This window comes from Macrosteles quadrilineatus, unplaced genomic scaffold (genome assembly GCF_028750875.1).
Source record: "Macrosteles quadrilineatus isolate MER2022 unplaced genomic scaffold, UCM_ALF_1.0 Scaffold_8__2_contigs__length_117827958, whole genome shotgun sequence".
Lineage (NCBI taxonomy): Eukaryota > Metazoa > Arthropoda > Insecta > Hemiptera > Cicadellidae > Macrosteles > Macrosteles quadrilineatus.
This window is the reverse complement of record NW_026542601.1, coordinates 81,740,771-81,759,683: the sequence shown is the minus strand read 5'-3', so window position 1 is coordinate 81,759,683 and position 18,913 is coordinate 81,740,771. Positions and strand designations below refer to the sequence as shown.

Here is an 18,913-nt window from a genome sequence, read left to right as displayed (position 1 = left end):
TCGTCGTAATTCTGTAACTTAACATAAACCTATAAGAACCAAAACAAGAGATTGAACTTTGAAAACGCTGCAAATCCTTTGACCGGTCCTGTCCTGCAGAAGCATTTCGTATACCTTTCAAAGCGCTACTGGTCAATCGTGTACAATTTTTGTACGAAATTGAGAGAAATTTTATCGCACTGTACAAATAATATTTTCATTTTCATGAATATTAAATACATATAACATACTACTTAAAGCAGTGATACTATTTAATGATTTATTATCCAAGATGTTCTGTTTTGCGGGTATAAATATAGTAAGTTGAATATGTTTTTTTATGATATTTAATATTTATTTTATACTTCCTATTTTAACCCAAAATATATCTCGTTCAATCCACTTAACCACGAATAATTAGAACAGAAACTGTATGAATTATTAACATAAACCTATGGCGTTACTGGCCCGAATCCTATACTATTAACATTGACATATGGTTTGGTCAGTTCCATATAAGTAATGTTAAATAATGTTTGGCCAGTGACATATTTTGATATGTTTATTATCCATAATGGTTTCGTTATAATATTCGTGATACCTACAATAAGCTACTACTTTTATTGTCGTAACGAACTCTTAATTACCATTAATGTATGTTTTTTACATTTACAAACATAGGTACTTTAAACTGCTCGTTTTGTTACTGTTCCAATAATGGTATTTTTCACTAACAAGAAATCGATTAGTTTTTTTGACTGAATGCAAACAAACATAAATACTAAATAATTCGCCAGTACGTGACCTAGTGTGGAGAGCCGGTCAACAGCTGATAGTAAACACTGCAAAACGTGTGTTTACCACGTTACGTGCCTATAATACAGCAGCTGATGGGTAAATAATTGTTGAAAACAAGGTTGCCAACTTTATCCGTCCCAGAATGACTACCCTTGTCATTGCAACCAAATTATTCTTATGTAGCGTGTTTTAAAAGGTAATGCGAAGGTTAGGTTGAGATTTTTTTCAGATTGATAATACTAAAAAAGGAAATTTATGCCTTAACACACAACAAGCGTAATATAAATAAGTTTTTAACGATTAGATGTGTAACTTAGGTTTGCTACTACAAGGAATTATACGTGAAAAGCCTGGAATTAAATGGGAAAATTTGCCATATATTTACAAAATACATCTGTAAAGCATTTAATTTGTTACTTAAATTTCGTGTCACATAACGGGATTTTCTAACGTAAAATGCAAACACTGATCACGCTAGTATCAACGTCAGTCTCAGGTTTGATAGTATAATTAGTATTTAGACAGTTAATACCAAATGACATCTGGGTCTTGAATCGACTCCTCTAGGATCGAACTAGTTGCCTCCAGATTAGAAGGAAAACACATTGAACAAACTAGACCTAGACAAATTGAAAAACATTCATGATAAGGTTATTTTGTACCTTAATTTAATTTTTGGGTACTTTCCTGTTAAAGGGAACATTCATTATTATCGATGATTTTTTTCTCGATATGTCGATATTAACAAATTGAATCATCAGCTGACAACTACGCGATAAATATTGTTCAGTATCAACAAACAATAATAAAATGAAACCGTTCAAAAAAATATTACCTGACATAACAAACCAAACTTGCTATAACATTTCAAAATTCCGTGTTTAACTTGCCTTTTCTATTATCAAACCCAAACGGAATAATTTTTAAATGGTCCAGCAAGTTTTGCTGGTTACGTTAGGTTAGCTTAGAACAGTTTCATTTCTTAACCCATATAATAGACTATTTTAGCCTATACAAGATCAGTTCGTTGTTGTCAATTTGTAATGGATCGGAAAATAAAAATATCGATATATCGAAAAAATCATCGATAATAATGAATGTCCCCTTTAACAGGAAAGTACCAATTTATGTCTTCACATGTTCGAGGTAACGTCCTACTATACAGTAGATTTTCTGTGCGGAAATCGTATATAATATTATTTTGCTAGAAAGCAGAGAAGCGTTTAATGTTACCAGCCAGACACAAATCAAATTATGATTGATTTCCAAACACTGATGTACGTTTGATTGGATAAAGACTGTAATGAATGTGTGGCAGTGGTGGATCGTGTTTTTGTTTTTAATTGAATTTTCGTTCATGTTTTGTCGAAATTTCCAGTGGCATTTATCGCGGTAACTGTCCCTTTCATAAATTGTTTTCCCTTATTTTTTGTTAGTATTAACAAGAGATATAATATATTTAATTAAAAACATTCGTATTTTCGGAATGCTTCGATAAACCATTATATAATACAGAATTATACTCGTAGTACAGAACTTTTAGAATAGGTCATTGGAGAATGTTTATAAGACCTAGGGGTTACCATAGATAAAAAATGTATATTATTTTAACGTGTTCCTATAGTATTGTTTGACAAATTATAATTCTCGTGGAAATCAATCAAAAACTTCACGCACTATAAAAAAATATGTAGCATCGTTCATTAAATATTTATTCGTAGCTGTATACATTTTTTTTTCTTAAATATAATTTCGAATTTTAGTACATAGACAACTTACGGCAACTACAATATATTCTGCTTTGCAAATTTCCTAATCATCCGAAGTTTACAAATGGCTTTTGCAATAGATTTAACACTAAAAGAGGAAGCAGAACAGCAACTGCAGAAGTGATTATAATTTAATTTCATCGTCAGTTGGAACGGTTGGAGATGAATTAGAAAAACAAACTGACCTCTGGGGCTGCTGACACACTGGCAATTTCAGTTTCGTTTTGCAAGCTTTTTAAACCGGATAGAACCTCGTAAACGGACTTTTCAATTCACTTCATGCTGTTTGTTACATATATGTGCATACAAGTTTTTTACGAGAATTTAAGTGTTACGTTCCAATTATCAAGTTGTAAATGGAATTTTTTTTTAATTTGATATTTCTTTGTTGTTGAGAATAAGTGCTACGTATTGAACAATTACTGTGTAGTACTAGGATTTACATTCTGCGAAAATTTGACCATTTGCCAATGTAGCAGGGTTATATATTTGTGTTTCCGTAAAATGAAGTTCAATAATATAAAGTTTCTCATGGAATTGATAGCTGCTAAAAATAAATAACTATAATGTAAATAAAATTACTAAAAGAACTAAATACTAATGTAAACAGTTACGTTAAAACTCTAAGGATTTGCTGTAATTTTTTAATATAACTACTTATTTTTAAGTTTACAATGGTTATGTAAAAAGGAAAAAATAAGCTTTGTGCGTAACAAAGTTCAACAATAACAATGTTTCCTAACCCGTTTAAACTGCCTGCTTTGGGAGTTATAAACAAGGATAAAACCAGGTTCATTCAACATTCAACTAATGTGTTTTAACTCTTCAATCCTCCTCAATAATCCTTTTGAATTGTATACATCCAATCTAATACATTTATTCAAGGATTGTGTTGTTGTTATTTATTGAATGAATCAGTATTGAAAAATAATCAATGTAAGAAAATATTTTTTTTTGTGCCAGAAAATTTATGATTTTTATTTTATTGCAGATATCTGATATCTGTCACTTAATAGCGTCTCCTATAAAATAATGTTTTACTTACTTATTTTTCACATTTGATTGACAAACTAAGTACTATAAGACTTAGGTAGTTGTAATCCTCAGGAATAGATAATTGTTTGTAGGTAAATATATATATTTTTAAAAATTGTAAGTAATTATTAGTTTGTCGATAACCAAAGCACGAAGTCTAAATTAACTCCAGAACCATAAAGGGAATATTTACGTTAAAACACTGAATTAAATTTAATTAAGCAGCACACTAGTTAACTACCATTTCCCGACATAAAAGGTGGCGTGGTAATTTCGTTTCCGTTTCTCTCTTTATTATTCTGGTATAATTTACGCGTTGTTTTCACACTATAATTAATTATTTCTAACGTTGATTTCAATTGATCATCGTAACGTAATATTTATAGTTTTGACAATTGCAATTGTGACAACATATCATATACACTTTGACTATGAATCATGTACAGTATAATGCCTGGACGTAGATTGCCATAGAAAGCCAACAGGCGTGTCAGACAAAATTTATAACAAAGATGTTTGTAAAAAAACACTACGTACTTCACTATATTGAAATATTTTTCCCATGGTAAGATTAGGTTCGTTAAGGTTATTTAATTTTAATTAGATCAGTTTATGCCAAACAAGGAAACGATACTTTGCCTGATTCATCTTTGGCAACGAATAGATTGCCTATTAATTTATTGAATGCCTGATTTACTCATCGACTACTACACACCATAAAGCTTTCTATAGACTTTCATTAACTTAGGCCTACAAAATTCCTTTGGCTAATAAGTTAGCCCACATTGAACCCAAAGTCATTTCTTTCCTAATAAAGATAATTCCTAATTTGTGTTTTATTTTTGTCTAATGAGGTAAGTCTTTGTCTTAATCTTATAATTATGAATTATTTTAAGAATAAATAGATTTAGTAGGTTACAATATAAAATTTATTAATGAAATACAAGATAAGTTATTGGTTGAATTAGCTACAGGGTAAGTTAACAATGGTAAATTTTCAAAATGGTGGGGGTTCCAAAGTGGATGAAAATATTCTCTAGGCTTAGGCCTATATTGGGTTGGTTTCTTCTTAAGTACTAATTAATATTTAAATAGGCTATGAACTCTTAATTCAGGGAGGGGTGGTCGTGCCGGTTCGAATGATATATTAGGCTTCTTTAAAATGTAGATAATTTAATTTAGTTATTATTCTGAAATACTAAGTTTGTGATGCTATTAATATAATAATGTTAATGTCCAAAGAAAGATTCCAAATGGTTTCACTGAATTTAATGAAATAAAAGAGAATTTGAAGATTAAATTTTGAATAAAAGTTCAATTTGAAATATGTATATCTTGATGAGTTAAGTTAATTTGGCCTAGTAGGCTATGCTGATTAAATGTCCAATGAAGATTAAATTTTTCCTTAGTTAAATAAGATGGATGATGGTTACCAAATTTGGAGTGTCTATCTTCTTATAAATTGGTACTCTTCAATGCACTTGTCCAATACTTTTGGATGATGAGAAATTTAAATTTTAGGTTTTACTTTGGGATTATGAATTTTAGTTCAAATTAAACACAACTTCCAATAGAATGATGTTCACACTGTGAAGAGTTGGCAGGATCTGGGCAGAGGCAATGGTAGAAGCTCAGGAAGTCCATGTCCATTGTTGAAGTGATGTACAGCTGGTTAATTTACATGAATGACACTTGCCACAGTAATTTTGATTTTCTTTGGATAATTTTGAAAAATAATACTATATTTAAGATGTGATTACTATATTGCAATTTTCTTACAATTATATATTATTCTAAATAAAAGATTATTGTTGGTTTTTGATAAGTACAGGATAGGTACGGAGAGAATTGGCATAAATATTATATTGTAACATAAAAAGAGATGATGTTTCTGTGGGGTGATGGGATATTATATAACATTGAACAAAATTTGATAAAATAACACATTAACAAGGAGAAACAAATTAAATAACTAATAATACATTATCAGGGGCATTAACAGACATTGTGAGAGAAAATATACAAAATAAAAGAGAAATTAATGTTAATGATGAATGAATGACATGTAATATTACACGACATATAAAACTAACGTTTGTTTTATATGTCGATGGATTTACTTAACCGATAACAAATAATATACAGGATGAATTAACATAATTATTTCTTGATTCTTATCAAGTCCTTAGTAAAATAAATCCTATCGATTTTACAATCTCACAATCAGAACAAAAATTAAAATAAGTTTCAACATTCAATTAAAAGATAAGTGAAAATCTCAGTGTAATACTTCCATTTAAAGTAATGTTTCAAACACGACCCTGAGGCAGCGTGTCATTGTTGTCAATCCTCCGTTTACCAATCACATTACCAGCTGTGATTGATCACTGCCAGCTTTGGCGGGAAACAGCTGATTTTGGCGCTAAACTCGCAGCACAATCTTGTTAAAAAGTTTGTTTACTTCAGATTAACTTTCTGGTTTTTAACTTTCCAGGATGATATAAATTTTTAAAGTATGTAGTTTTAGTATGACTAAACTTTACGTGTTGTTGTTTTAGGTACTGTATACCTAAATTTGTGTTGGATGGTTGTACTTGTAATAATGCTTTTTTTGCAGTTTGTTTATGCGTTTTGCATTGTAATTTATATTATACTAGCTGAACCCGCGGGCTTTGCCCCGTTTAACTTCACAAGTGAGCTCGGTCGCATGGCTCAATCAGGTCCTGGATGAAGTTCGTTCGCTACGCTCACTCACCTTTGGGTTGGAGCTCGTTCGCTCTGCTCACTTGCCTTCAGGTTAGCTCGTTCACTACGCTAACTCGCTTCCAGGTTGAAGTTCGTTCGCTACGCTCACTCACCTTTTGGTTGCAAATTAGCTGTAGTCATAAGTTAAAAAAAATAATAGTGCCGCACCCTGTTGGTAATCCTTGTAACTTTAATGCCATTGAACATCATAGAACAGAACCAACTTGCTTAATTGAAACAGCTGTTAAGAAATTCCTTTTAAATATGAAAAATCATAAGGTTAACATGGGAAACTCCAGAGCCACTGGGGTGGAGCCCGAAAGCCCGATCAGAATAAAAACTACTTAGTTTTCCTATTTAATGCCCAAAGAATCGGTGTACCGAATTTCAGCCTCCTAGGTAAATGGGAAGTGGGAGAATTAGTGATGAGTGAGTGAGTCAGTCAGTGAGGGCTTTGCCTTTTATATATTTAGATAAATAAATAAGTTATAAGTAACGGTAAGAAAAAATCCAAAATTGCTACTTGAAATACGACAGTACAGTGTGTGATTGTGGAAATATACTGTCGTTCCGTATGCACATAATAAAGTTCTAAATGCACAAAATATGGGTTTTACAGAGATTTTTCCTTGCATACAATATGTTTGGTCCATCCAAAATTTTAAAATCATTCACTATGAAAAATTATTTACTATTTAACGATTTTTTAAAAGACAAATCCCTCAAACTTTCTCAATGAACCGGAAACCATCCGTGGTAGTAGTAAAGTGCAAGGCTCAGGACCGCGAGGTATCGGTTTCAAATCCCGCCAATCCCCAGTGATTTTTGGTTTGTTGTAATTACACGACTTTGTAGTCCTAGTAGAGTGTAAAAAGGGTTTGAACTTAAGCCTAGTGGCCTTAGATTTGATGGATGGACTTAAAACATTACACACTGGAAAAACATCTTGGCCAAATATTTACTAGTCATTGTCTTCCAGGATTTGTTTTTAGAAAAGAATGTTAGTAGACGGGATTAAATAAATCTTTTCAAATTAATATTAAAAGTAGTTGCTTTAAACCGACAGACGAAAGTGACGGATAACATACGCGAATCTTCCCACCGTATACCCACACGTTCCCGGAATAGCGGGTACAAGTTGGTCAACAAATCGGTGAGTGAAGCTGGCTGCAAATGTGACTCCCACCTGAGTAAAGGCCAGTAACCTACACACACACACACCTCCTGTCTGCCCACACACGCACACTCACTACGATGACGTAGTAATCAGCTGCAATCAGCTGGTGTCGCGATGATGATCGGTTGATGAATCAGCTGTGTGGTCATCCGCGGTTAACAATGTGCGGTCGACTCATGGTTCCTTTTGAAAACATGAGTAGGTTTAGATATAAACACGAATACTTGAAAAGACCTTGTATTGATCATAAACATACACTAATGATGTTATTGGTCCGAAAAGAAAACATTATTTAACATTGCTTAGATGTAATTTAAGACTGGGACGGTGGCGACGTCCTGTAATACAACTACTAGGAGGTCACGATTTGTTGATATTATAGGCATGCACTGTGGCTACGATACTCCCTGGTGTGGGTTAACGTCCGCATTATGAAGTACTACGACTATCCGCAGTACTATCCTGATAATTAGACCAACTCGTTAATACCAAGGAAAAAAATGCTGTTCGGATTCCACTATAAAAGTTCCCTTGGTTGCCAAATTTTATTTGGTTGTAAATATAAAATTCCCATGTTATTCTTATGGAGAATAAATAAATAAATAAACTGTTGTAGTTTGCTTGTTTATGGATATATTTTAACCAAATTTGGAAGTTTTGTTTATTTAATACTAAGCTATCAACATTGCAATAAAAACACATTTCAATATCTTCCCTGTATCAGCAAACCTGAGCACTCACTACAATTAATGTTTTTTAAAATATGAAATAAATCTGACAATTTTTAAAGAATATTTTAGTCCAGTCAGGTAAATAGAAATTCGCTTAGTCTGCAGGTTTCCTGCAGCGGGGGTGTTATACACGACCACGGTATCCAAAAACATTGACAATGTTAGATAGAACATAAAACATAGAAGTAACATAGAAGAAGGAACATAAAAAACATAAAAGGGGATGAAGGGAACTATAGTATGTATTTAGTCTTGGGTGACTTGCACCAGTACCTCACCATTATTGCACTTTAGAGTGTGTAAAATTCAATCATTAAATAACCTATTTAAATATTGTAGAAAAACATACCTCACAATAAAAAAGACTTACAAATATCATTCGCAAAAATCAAATACAGTAGTTAAGCCGAAGCAAAACTAAATTTGCATATAAATGTACATAAAATTTAAAACGTATTATTTTAACTACGAGAAGTAAGACGGGAAAAGATAAGTAGCGCCGACCAGTAGGGGTGTTTCTACAGTCAGCTGATAAAGCAATCAGGTGTGCACAGTGTTTACAATATGGCGGGGCTCATTTGCATATAAATCGCTCAAGTTGGGAACACTGGCGGTCGTAACATCCGGTTTGTGGCGCCGCTTCCGGTTGGCCATACTGTATGTTAAGTCCATTCAAAGGGTGTCTGCTTTCTTTACTTAGGGTTGTTGGTCAAGTCAGAGTAATTGATGGAGTTTAAGAGGGAGTTTTGAAACATGGTTGTTTTAGGAATGAATAGTGCATTTTTGTATGTTAGAAAATCGTGAAAAAGTGAAAAATATTTTAAATACTTAAGTTTTTTTTAATAAACATTATTTAATGGCAAATTAAATAAACATTAAGTGCTGATTGCTGCAAGTTTTAAACGGCAATTGTTATTGCTACGTAATGTTATTCATCCTCAGTGCAACAAAATCAGGTTGGCTGCACTGATACATCACGTGGATGCGTCACTTGAGAACATAACGATTAGCGTCACGCAATGTTAATTTCATGATAGTTATCGTGATAGTGTTGAGCACAATTTACAGTGAGATTTAATTCTTCACGGCCATTAAGATATAGTTTTCTGTAAATCTACTATTATGATTATTTTTTCTTATTTTTCTGCACTGCAGAAGTTTGTAATTTTAATTTCTCTCGTTTTTTTGCATTGGCGTGCTCTAATGCTATTTTATTTTAAGAATAAAATTAACGTTATTATTAAATTAACATATTTAAAGGTTAAATATGAAGGCGAACGAGCTAATTTTCAACTATAAGGGAGGTTATAAAGGGTGAATCCACCACTTAAAGTTGACAGTTTAAGAATGACGCCCTCTTGACCGAATTCCATTAACCCAATTGACACACGTGTCTCCGATATATCAATCATCCGGAAGCAGAGACCCGTTTTTATATCCATTACTAGAAGTTTAGATAGTAAATCACTGCACTGACTTCCTTACAATACAAAATTCAATTCTAATTAAAACTAATTGGTAAACTAAAATAAATCATACATTAATACGTATTTTTTTCATTTCCCTTTCAATATTTGAATAATAGCTGTGGATGTTTAAAATGCAATAGTTTTGTACGTAGTTGTAGGGAATTAAGATTCTAAAACTTTATATCTCGTTCGTTCCATGATTCGTTAGCATTATGCAATTTAACGCGCATCCATCCAAATCAGAGACTAAACTAGTTAAATTTTCATGGACATGAATATCATGTTAATATTGTGTCTTAAGTTGAGACCAAGAATTTTTTACCACTTATTATGTTTTATGTATAATTATGTTTTTGCAGTTGAATATAACTTACAAGCTTGTGGGGGGGGGGGGGGTTCACTAATATTATATTGTACATAGTATATACTGTTTTAACTATTGAATCCGTTATTATTTTTACGATTCTAAAGGATTATGGTATTTTTAATTTGGTAATTCGTAGTCTACAGCATATCCAAAAATGTCTATAAAAAGCCGTTTGAGTTTAATTTTCTTGTGTAAAAAAATACTGTAAAAACTCAAATAAAAGGCAAGTACTAGAGTAGAATTACAAGACATTCAGAACAAGAATTAATGGATAGGACATTCTACAGGGTGTCCCGGAACTCTCTACCAATATTTTAGGGCATTGTTCCTGGGTAAGAAACATATCTAAATATCATATTTAAATTGTCCGGAAGTCCTTACTTACTCAGATAGCCGCCATTTTGTTTTTTTCACTTATTAATTTTTTTCTGAAGATTGGTTAAACATACGAGGTTGAAACTTTGCACAAACATTTATGACAACTAGACAAAGCTACAAAACAATTATGACGATTTTTCAAATTCATAAAACAAAATGGCGGCTGTTTAAAGTTTTGTTTCTTAAATTACTCGAAAACCGTTGATTTTACAAGTATAACTGTTTTAAGGCAATTTCATTACAAATCGATCGACACCTTAATCTTTAAGATCGGACGAGTATTAACTGAGGTATGGCAGTTTTAGTGATACGTGACCGCCGGATATTAGTTGCAGCGCATGCTGAAAGCTGTCACGTATCACTAAAACTGTCATATCTCAGTTAATACTCGTCCGATCTTAAAGATTAAGGTGTCGATCGATTTGTTATAAAATTTCCTTAAAAAGTTATCCTTGTAAAATTTTTGTAAAATCAACGGTTTTCGAGTAATTTAAGAAACAAAACTTTAAACAGCCGCCATTTTGTTTTATGAATTTGAAAAATCGTCATAATTTTTTTGTAGCTTTGTCTAGTTGTCATAAATGTTTGTGCAAAGTTTCAACTTCGTATGTTTAACCAATCTTCAGAAAAAGATTAATAAGTGAAAAAAACAAAATGGCGGCTATCTGAGTAAGTAAGGACTTCCGGACAATTTAAATATGATATTTAGATATGTTTCTTACCCAGGAACAATGCCCTAAAATATTGGTAGAGAGTTCCGGGACACCCTGTATAAATAAAAGCTTGTTTCTGTGTAAACTGTCTGTTAGTTTTGTTCACTTTCCAGACCTAATTAAACTTAATGTTCTTCTCTCAGTCAGTGTTATCGCATTATTTTACGTCTGGTTGCTTAGCAGTATTCTGCCTTGTTTATTGTAAGGACTAATTTCTTTTTCCTTATCTTTCCCGTTTTGGCGAAGAAATCTAGATGTTTTAATTTTACTTTTGAATGGTAAATATATTGTTTTCCACAAATAACAGAGAGTAAGATTATATTGCACGAGTATGTTCTTACCACTCTTCGTAGTTTATGCCATGACGTAATTTTTTTTTTAGATACGTAATTATTGTGTAGTCAATTACGAGGTGTTATTTAACACAAACCTAAAAACGAGTACTGTGAAACAATGTTAAACGACAAAACTAGCTTTTATGTTGGTATCCTTGTTTTATTTATTTCTGCCGATCAGCTGATTTGCATATTTGTCTATGAGGTTTAGTGTTATTGAGATTTTGTTGAAAATAAGACTTAACATGGTGATTTTGCAAACTGAAATAGTGTAAGTATTGTAGGTCTACGTTTTAGCGAATTTCCTATATAGGGATTAAGCTATTTTGGTTTTCTACAGATTCGATTTCCTCAAGTTTTTAAACATTCAATAAATAGTTGTTGATTTATTAGGTACTGAAATCCCGCACGGAAACATAATTTCAAACCTTTCTTGGCATGAAATCAATAATTTACTTTTATCCTACTCTTCACAATACGTAGAAAAACCATATGTAAAACCATACAAATCGAAACATCTACTGCAACTGTGCTATTGTATTCGTAGTGAGAAGTTTTCAAAATGCTGAATTTTGTAAAGGTTTGAAGGTAAAGCACTTTTATTTTTATTTTAACATAAAACAGTTTGAGTTGCAGTAGAGTAAACGGAAGAAATAATAACGAACAAACGTAAATAGAAATGGTAACACGTAAAAAACACATTATTAATAATTTTCCTCTGTCACGAATGACTAAAATTAAAAAAAGTTAAAATAGCCTAATCGAAAATGAAGATACTAGGATGAACACACCTAAAGAGATGCAGTGACGTATAATTGAATGCGATGTGATGTCTTGCCTTTGGGCACTCGGAGAGCGGTTGTGAACACACGCGGAACTAACACAATATAAACATCATCTGTGCGACAGAAATGTGTTTCCACTTGAAATACTCCAATTTCGGTCTATATTGATTTACTTACAAATATAATTTACGATGGAATAAATCACTTTGAGAATATTGCAAAATATGTTTCGGATTTTGCAAACTGTTTGGGGTGAAATGGAAAGATATATATAAGTTTACAAAGGTGTACTAATCTATATAAACTATAATCCTTTACGTGCTACGATAATACAGGCAATTCATTCCATAATGGTGATAAGAATCATGCATACAAAGACAACTTCAACAAAAGTGTGGCAAACATTAAACACAAGAATATAAGTATCTAAATTGAAAATAAGTGAACAATTAATTCAATGCCAGAAATCAGAAATAAATAAACAGGAACAATAATAGTATATAAACTAATTCAAATAGAGGCAAAGATCGTTATATCCATTGAATTTTTTTCTAACTGACTTTGGCAATCCTAGTAAATATTACAGTTTTTTAAATATCATTTTGTCGTTGTTCGAATGAAAAAAAAAAAAAAAATAACACATTCTGGACAATAAATGGAAATTATTGCATTAGCTTAAATTTTAATTATTTACACATATCTGTTCAAGGTACATGAATAATGTAGGTTTTGTAAAACAGTAATTATTACATATTGTATGATAACTTGAGATGTTGTATATTGTATGTATATGTTGTATAATATTGTTTATATTGTATGTATTGTATATATTGTATATTCTATGAGTGTGTATGGTTAGGAGAAGCTTATACAATTATTACGTCACGAAAATGAAGCTTATACAATTATTACGTCACGAAAATAAATAAAATAACATGATTACCACAAAATTGGCATACCTTTTATTAGTTCTTTGTGTGACTTTATGTAAAGTATCATTCAGTTCGTTGCTGCTACCTATAAAAATGTATCAACATTATTATTGTGAATATTCAGTATAGTATTACTATTTTGATTCGTGGGAGTAAAATTACTTAATCGTGTAAAAAAATACAAATAAAATAATTTTTAAATTTTCTTTCCTCTAAAATTAATCTCTAAAGTATGAAAACAGGGTGAATTTTCAGTATTTTTAAAAAGAAATCTAAACATTCTTCACTCATATTAGAGTTAAATACGGCGTCCCAATCTCTATTGATAATGATAATAATTATGAAACGCTGTTCGTAATAAAAGTCAACTTTTTGCTAGTAACTTTTCAATGGCACTAAAATAATATTTGTGATAATGGTGAAAAGACAAATTATCATTGGTACGACAATAAGAAGAAGAAATATATTAAACGTGATAGGGTACATGTATACTCAATGGAGATAATCAAGCAGTCGCCCATGTAACGCGATTGGTAGCGCAAAGGTATCGCCTTCAATGAATAGCTGCAATTGATATGCTGCTGTAGTATTGTATGCTCTGGTCGTAAGGCGCCACAACTAAACATGCGTTCCTGCCGCTGAAGCACTCGTTAACTCAAATGTGTTAATCTTTATCTCGATTTGTGATTGGATGATTTAACTGCTAATGAAAGGTTTTTGAAGTATGTTTATAATGTATTTTGGATTCTGTACTAGTAAAGGATAATAACTTCAAAGAGCTACTCCGTCCAAATGTTTTTTTAAGGTAAACCAATACCCGCTTTGTTTGTAAACCCAAACACCAATTTTACTGTAATTTTCAATAAATTGCTTCAACACATTATATTTTGATACTTTAAACTAAATACCCATTAGTGTTGATATTATAACACGAGTATCAGTCCTAAAACATTTGTTTTGTTAAATTTTATTTCATCTTTTACCCACCAAATAAATCCCCAAAGATACTTGAACAAGGCCCGAAGTTTCTTTTTGTTTCAATTTAATTACGAATACTTGTCAGATGTCTGTCAGTTTAAGGAACGGCCAAACGAAAGTAATTGCATTTTTAGTCTGAAACATCGACGAGGCGCTTAATTCGATCTAGAGTGTAATAAATAAAATAAAAATTTTATAAAATTAATTCGATTTGTCTCAAATTAAAAGTTTATCAGTAAACCTTTATTGCACGTATAATACTGTACTTGTTAACCATTTTTTATGTTTATTTTAGTAACAATCAGCTAAAATATTTCTTTTGTTTTATTTAGTCTATTGTTCCAAAATGCATGTATGCATTACTAAGAAAGAAATGCTGAAGGTTTATTTTAAAAAATAATACAAGTTTTACGTGGGCAAAAATACCTAACATTTTGAATATGCTATGTTATCGTTAGCTACGAGTTACAAAAAATCTACAACCGTTTGTGCAGTTTGGTTCAAAAATCAAGGACACATTTTTACCTTTTAAAATCTACTTACTATTTCAGCGCCTTAATTGTATTTACAATTTGTAGAGTTCTTGTACTTTGACTCCATCGAGTGCACGAAAGATTTAATATTTAACATTCATCCTAAACATTTTTAAATACAGTAGAAACTCTTTAATCCGAACTAATTGGGACCAGGAGTAGTTCGGACTATTGAATAGTTCGGATTACAGAACATATTGTTGTTTTTACATAACAATAGCTAAAACATGGCTAAAATTGATCAACATTATTTTGGGAAAAGTGAAAAAATGTTTTATAAAGTAAAATACAGTGTTCATTTAATACAGTAGTAAACATGATGAATAAACAGTAATGTAAATTAAATACAGTACCGTATACAATAAAGAACTGCTGTACTGTGTATAGAGTACAGCAATGAGGGGTTCGGATTACTGGACGTTCAGATTACGGGGGTTCGGATTAAAGAGGTTCTACTGTATTTAACACTTTATTTGAATGATGAGTTAAATTTAAATTGTAAATTAATAGCGACATGGCTGATATTAAGTTGTTATTAGTCCATTAGTATAATATAAAGAAGTAGGTGCAGTTTATTTAAGTAAAGCAACTGACTGAATTTTCCCTCCAAAATTGATGAGGATCCCGCGGCAAGCCGCCCATGTATCTTACCCCTTGATTAATGTCTGGCCTTAATTAAGAATATCAGTGTTTCCTTCACATAACTCATCTGGATAGTTGTGCAGCTTTTGTAGTATTTAAAAATTATAAGTTTTTAGTTGTTTTTATGTCTTGGTAGGTAAAATGCAAATATCCAGGGCACTTACCAGTAACGTACGTTCTGGTGAAAGTTTATTAAATGTACTTTATATCAATTTTACTTTTGATTTGTACCAAGAAGGATCTCTAAGTAACATCCATAGTCTTAGACGTTTTGGCTTATTATTTATTTATTTATTTGTTATTTTACTTCCAAATGTAGTGAAAACCAAAGACCCTTGAATTGTATCTCTTAAAAATCACTATCAAGTTTGTAAGTTTAATCAAACATCTAATTTTATAATGACGAGCCCCTTAGAAAAATTCCCTGTGATGGGAAAGTGTAACTTTTTTACACTATCTGTGTTAATACAATATCCTATGTGAACCTAAACTTTACTTATTGTACCTCAGAAAATCTAGTACTAACGTTACTAGGGAGAGTCATTTGAAATTTGAATCAACTGATATGGGGGTTCTATTTTTAAATATTTTTAGTTATGTTTTGTCAAAAGTTGTTGTATGATGCAAAGTGTATTTTGTACAGAAATTATTACATTTCACGCTAAACCAACGCTTTATAATCATCACTAAATAGCTAGTAATAATTTATCTTCCGTTACATATTCTAAGTAGTTTGAAACTGTTCAAGTAAATAGTGTATGGTTTACTTGAAATTTAAAAGTAGTTTTTTTTTTAATCATGAAATAACTTTATGGATACTGATAGCTATGGGTCTCAGAGCCTTCGATTTACCTTATGAAAACTAGGTTTATTAAACTAAAAATGTATTACTTGTTTGTAGACTATTTCTATTTTCACAAATTTTCTCTAACAATATCTTGTTTTGTTGCAGAATTAGATGTCTCGATCAGGAGGAAATTTAAGGTAAGATAAAAATATAATCAATCTAACATTTAAGTTGATGCGTATTGTTATAATGTTGTTAACTGTTTCTGTTGTGGACTGTTAAATCTTTATTTACCGCCAATTGTCAATTTGTTTCAATCTAAGCGGGTAAAGTTATCCTTATTATGCATTAAGTATATTAATTTATAAAATAATATGATAAATTACGTAGTAATTGTATTTTACCGTATCATTCGTTTTATTTAAAACGTAGTAAAATTAAAATATCACAATCATTTTAGACGAATTTTTAGACAAAAAAATGTTTATTACATTTTGCATGCACATGTTGATCTACGTGTACCGTAACAATAACTAAATATAAAACCTAGAAGAGTGTATTACAAAGATATTGTTTGTACGGCCTATGTGGTGAAAAGCGTTGGTTATTTACAAAGAAAACAATTGCCAGTAATGTGATGGGTTATCTCCATGGGAAAATAAAAGCTTGTTTATCATCAGCGTAAAGTGACTCGTGGTTGTAAAACAGGGAAAGTGAACTTGTTATTGATCTCTCAGGGGTCGTGGTGGGTGAATTATGTAAAAGATTTCTCTAAGGCTTTATTTATAGGTAATTCTTATAAAAATGTGCAGTAATATGTGGTTTTAGTAACATCAGTATTAAAAGTAAAAACTAAAATGAGAAACATATCAGTCTTGATGGTTTCGATTGTTAATTTTCATTTTACTATATATATTTTTTTAGAGGTAAAGGTAATATACCCTAACTATGAATCCTATAATTGTTGAAAAACCTATGTATCAATTTTTTTTTAAACTAACATATACAATTTAACCCTAACTATTAATATTCTAAAAATTTTGAAAAACGATGTATCAAATGTATTGTTTTATATCAGATTTACCTGGCGTATGCAAATTTAATGAGGTTAAATAAGACCAATTGAGAGTGAAACATGTAGGACAACATTAAATTGTGGACTCCGTATGCAATCAGAAAATAAAAATTAAGTGTGAGTCTAGCTTCTAGGAGTTTAACTTACGTAACTTCCAGTTATTTGAAGACGGACACAATTTTCACAAACCATATAGAGTTCAAATGATGAATTAGGAGATTTTAACTACAGTATGATTACGGTAATCAACTGACTTTAAATGTTTTTAATTTTTTATATATTAAAAAATATAAGTTAAAAAATTCACGATAACTATTTAAAAGGTGTTTGTGCTAAGTTCATTGCTCTGTTACAACATTAAAAGTACACACATTTTAAAATAATTGGCAAAGGGAAGTCTACAAAGTAATTTACATATAAAGTAATCTCAATAATTATAAATTGTATTGCAATTTTAATTAGCTAATTGATGGTTAAGTTCATTATTCTTCAAATTATCTGTTTTAGGAAGAGCATGTTTTTTCACAACGATGCATGACATTCAGTGCAATGTGAAATAAAAAGTTATTTTAAAGGATATTTTATGAGGAGGTTTTTTTTATAATGTTCGAAACCTTCAGCTCTGCCAACTTAGAAAAGGATTTTAATACTTATTACATTTTTGTCTCCGTTAAGATTTTTAACTTATACCATGTAACTTCAATAGAACCCCATTCAACATCACATTGTTCAAATATTATTTTTATTGATAATTTGTGAGAATTTCAAAAATGACCTTTATTTTAACAATACAGGTCATTCTTACATAGAAGTATAAGGGGTTTTTCATAAAAACTACCATTATTTTTAAAATATCTTAATTTATCTTTTATTCTCTTACTCTTTGAGTTAGGAACCTCTAATAGGTATCAAACACCGTTATCATGTAGTTTATCATATAAGGTTATTTAACACTTATGACCGGACACCCTCTATATATTTCAATTGTTATTAGAGGAATCTTGATATTCTTTCTGTAAAATGCAATACTTAAAAATATTGAAAGTTTAAACGAAAGCCATGCAATTAATAAACAAACCTCTTAATAATGGCGATCTAATACAAACAAAATAAAATTACCGGCTTGAATTTAAATATTGGTTAGCTGAATTCATATTTTGAAACCGAAACCATAGTAGTATTAGTGAATGAAATACAAAGACCTTCAATCTAAGCCAGAATAGTTAGAAGATTCAAGCAGATGTACATTAAACTTTGAGAAGTATGATTGAGGCCAGTTGGCTAGATGAATAACCCTAAAGTTAACTGCCTCTGAAGTCGCATCTCTAACTGACTTCTCAACTTCACCAGAGGGCGTGAGATAACTTCATCTTACTTCAATCTTGTACTATTTAATATCACTTCAAACTTCAAACAATTCTCTGTCAACTCTGCAAAGGTCAAATTACGTATACATTTGGAAATGATACATTTTCATGTTGTTTTTAAGACCGGTGTTATTACATTTAGTTTGTTGAATACTGTTTACTTAAGCACGGAAATGTAATTGACTGTAAGAAGACTGTATTCTTATACTACCACCCTACTATCGAGACTAATGAAAAAATAAACGTTTAAGTGAGGCATTTATGTATATACCTTTCAAAACATTAATAAAAGTTTTGTAAAATCTTTAGGAGTTTTTA

The 18,913-nt window shown here is 31.0% G+C and overlaps 1 protein-coding gene across 3 annotated transcripts in view; it reads left to right on the top strand.

The window, feature by feature from the left end:
• Positions 1–18,913, top strand: part of LOC129000766 (uncharacterized) — a 461,656-nt gene that overhangs the window by 132,100 nt on the left and 310,643 nt on the right. For all 3 annotated transcript variants that reach the window (XM_054427757.1, XM_054427755.1, XM_054427756.1), the window contains exon 2: positions 16,319–16,350. The gene's annotated coding sequence lies outside the window, so the exon portion shown is untranslated. The remainder of the gene's footprint in view (positions 1–16,318; positions 16,351–18,913) is intronic.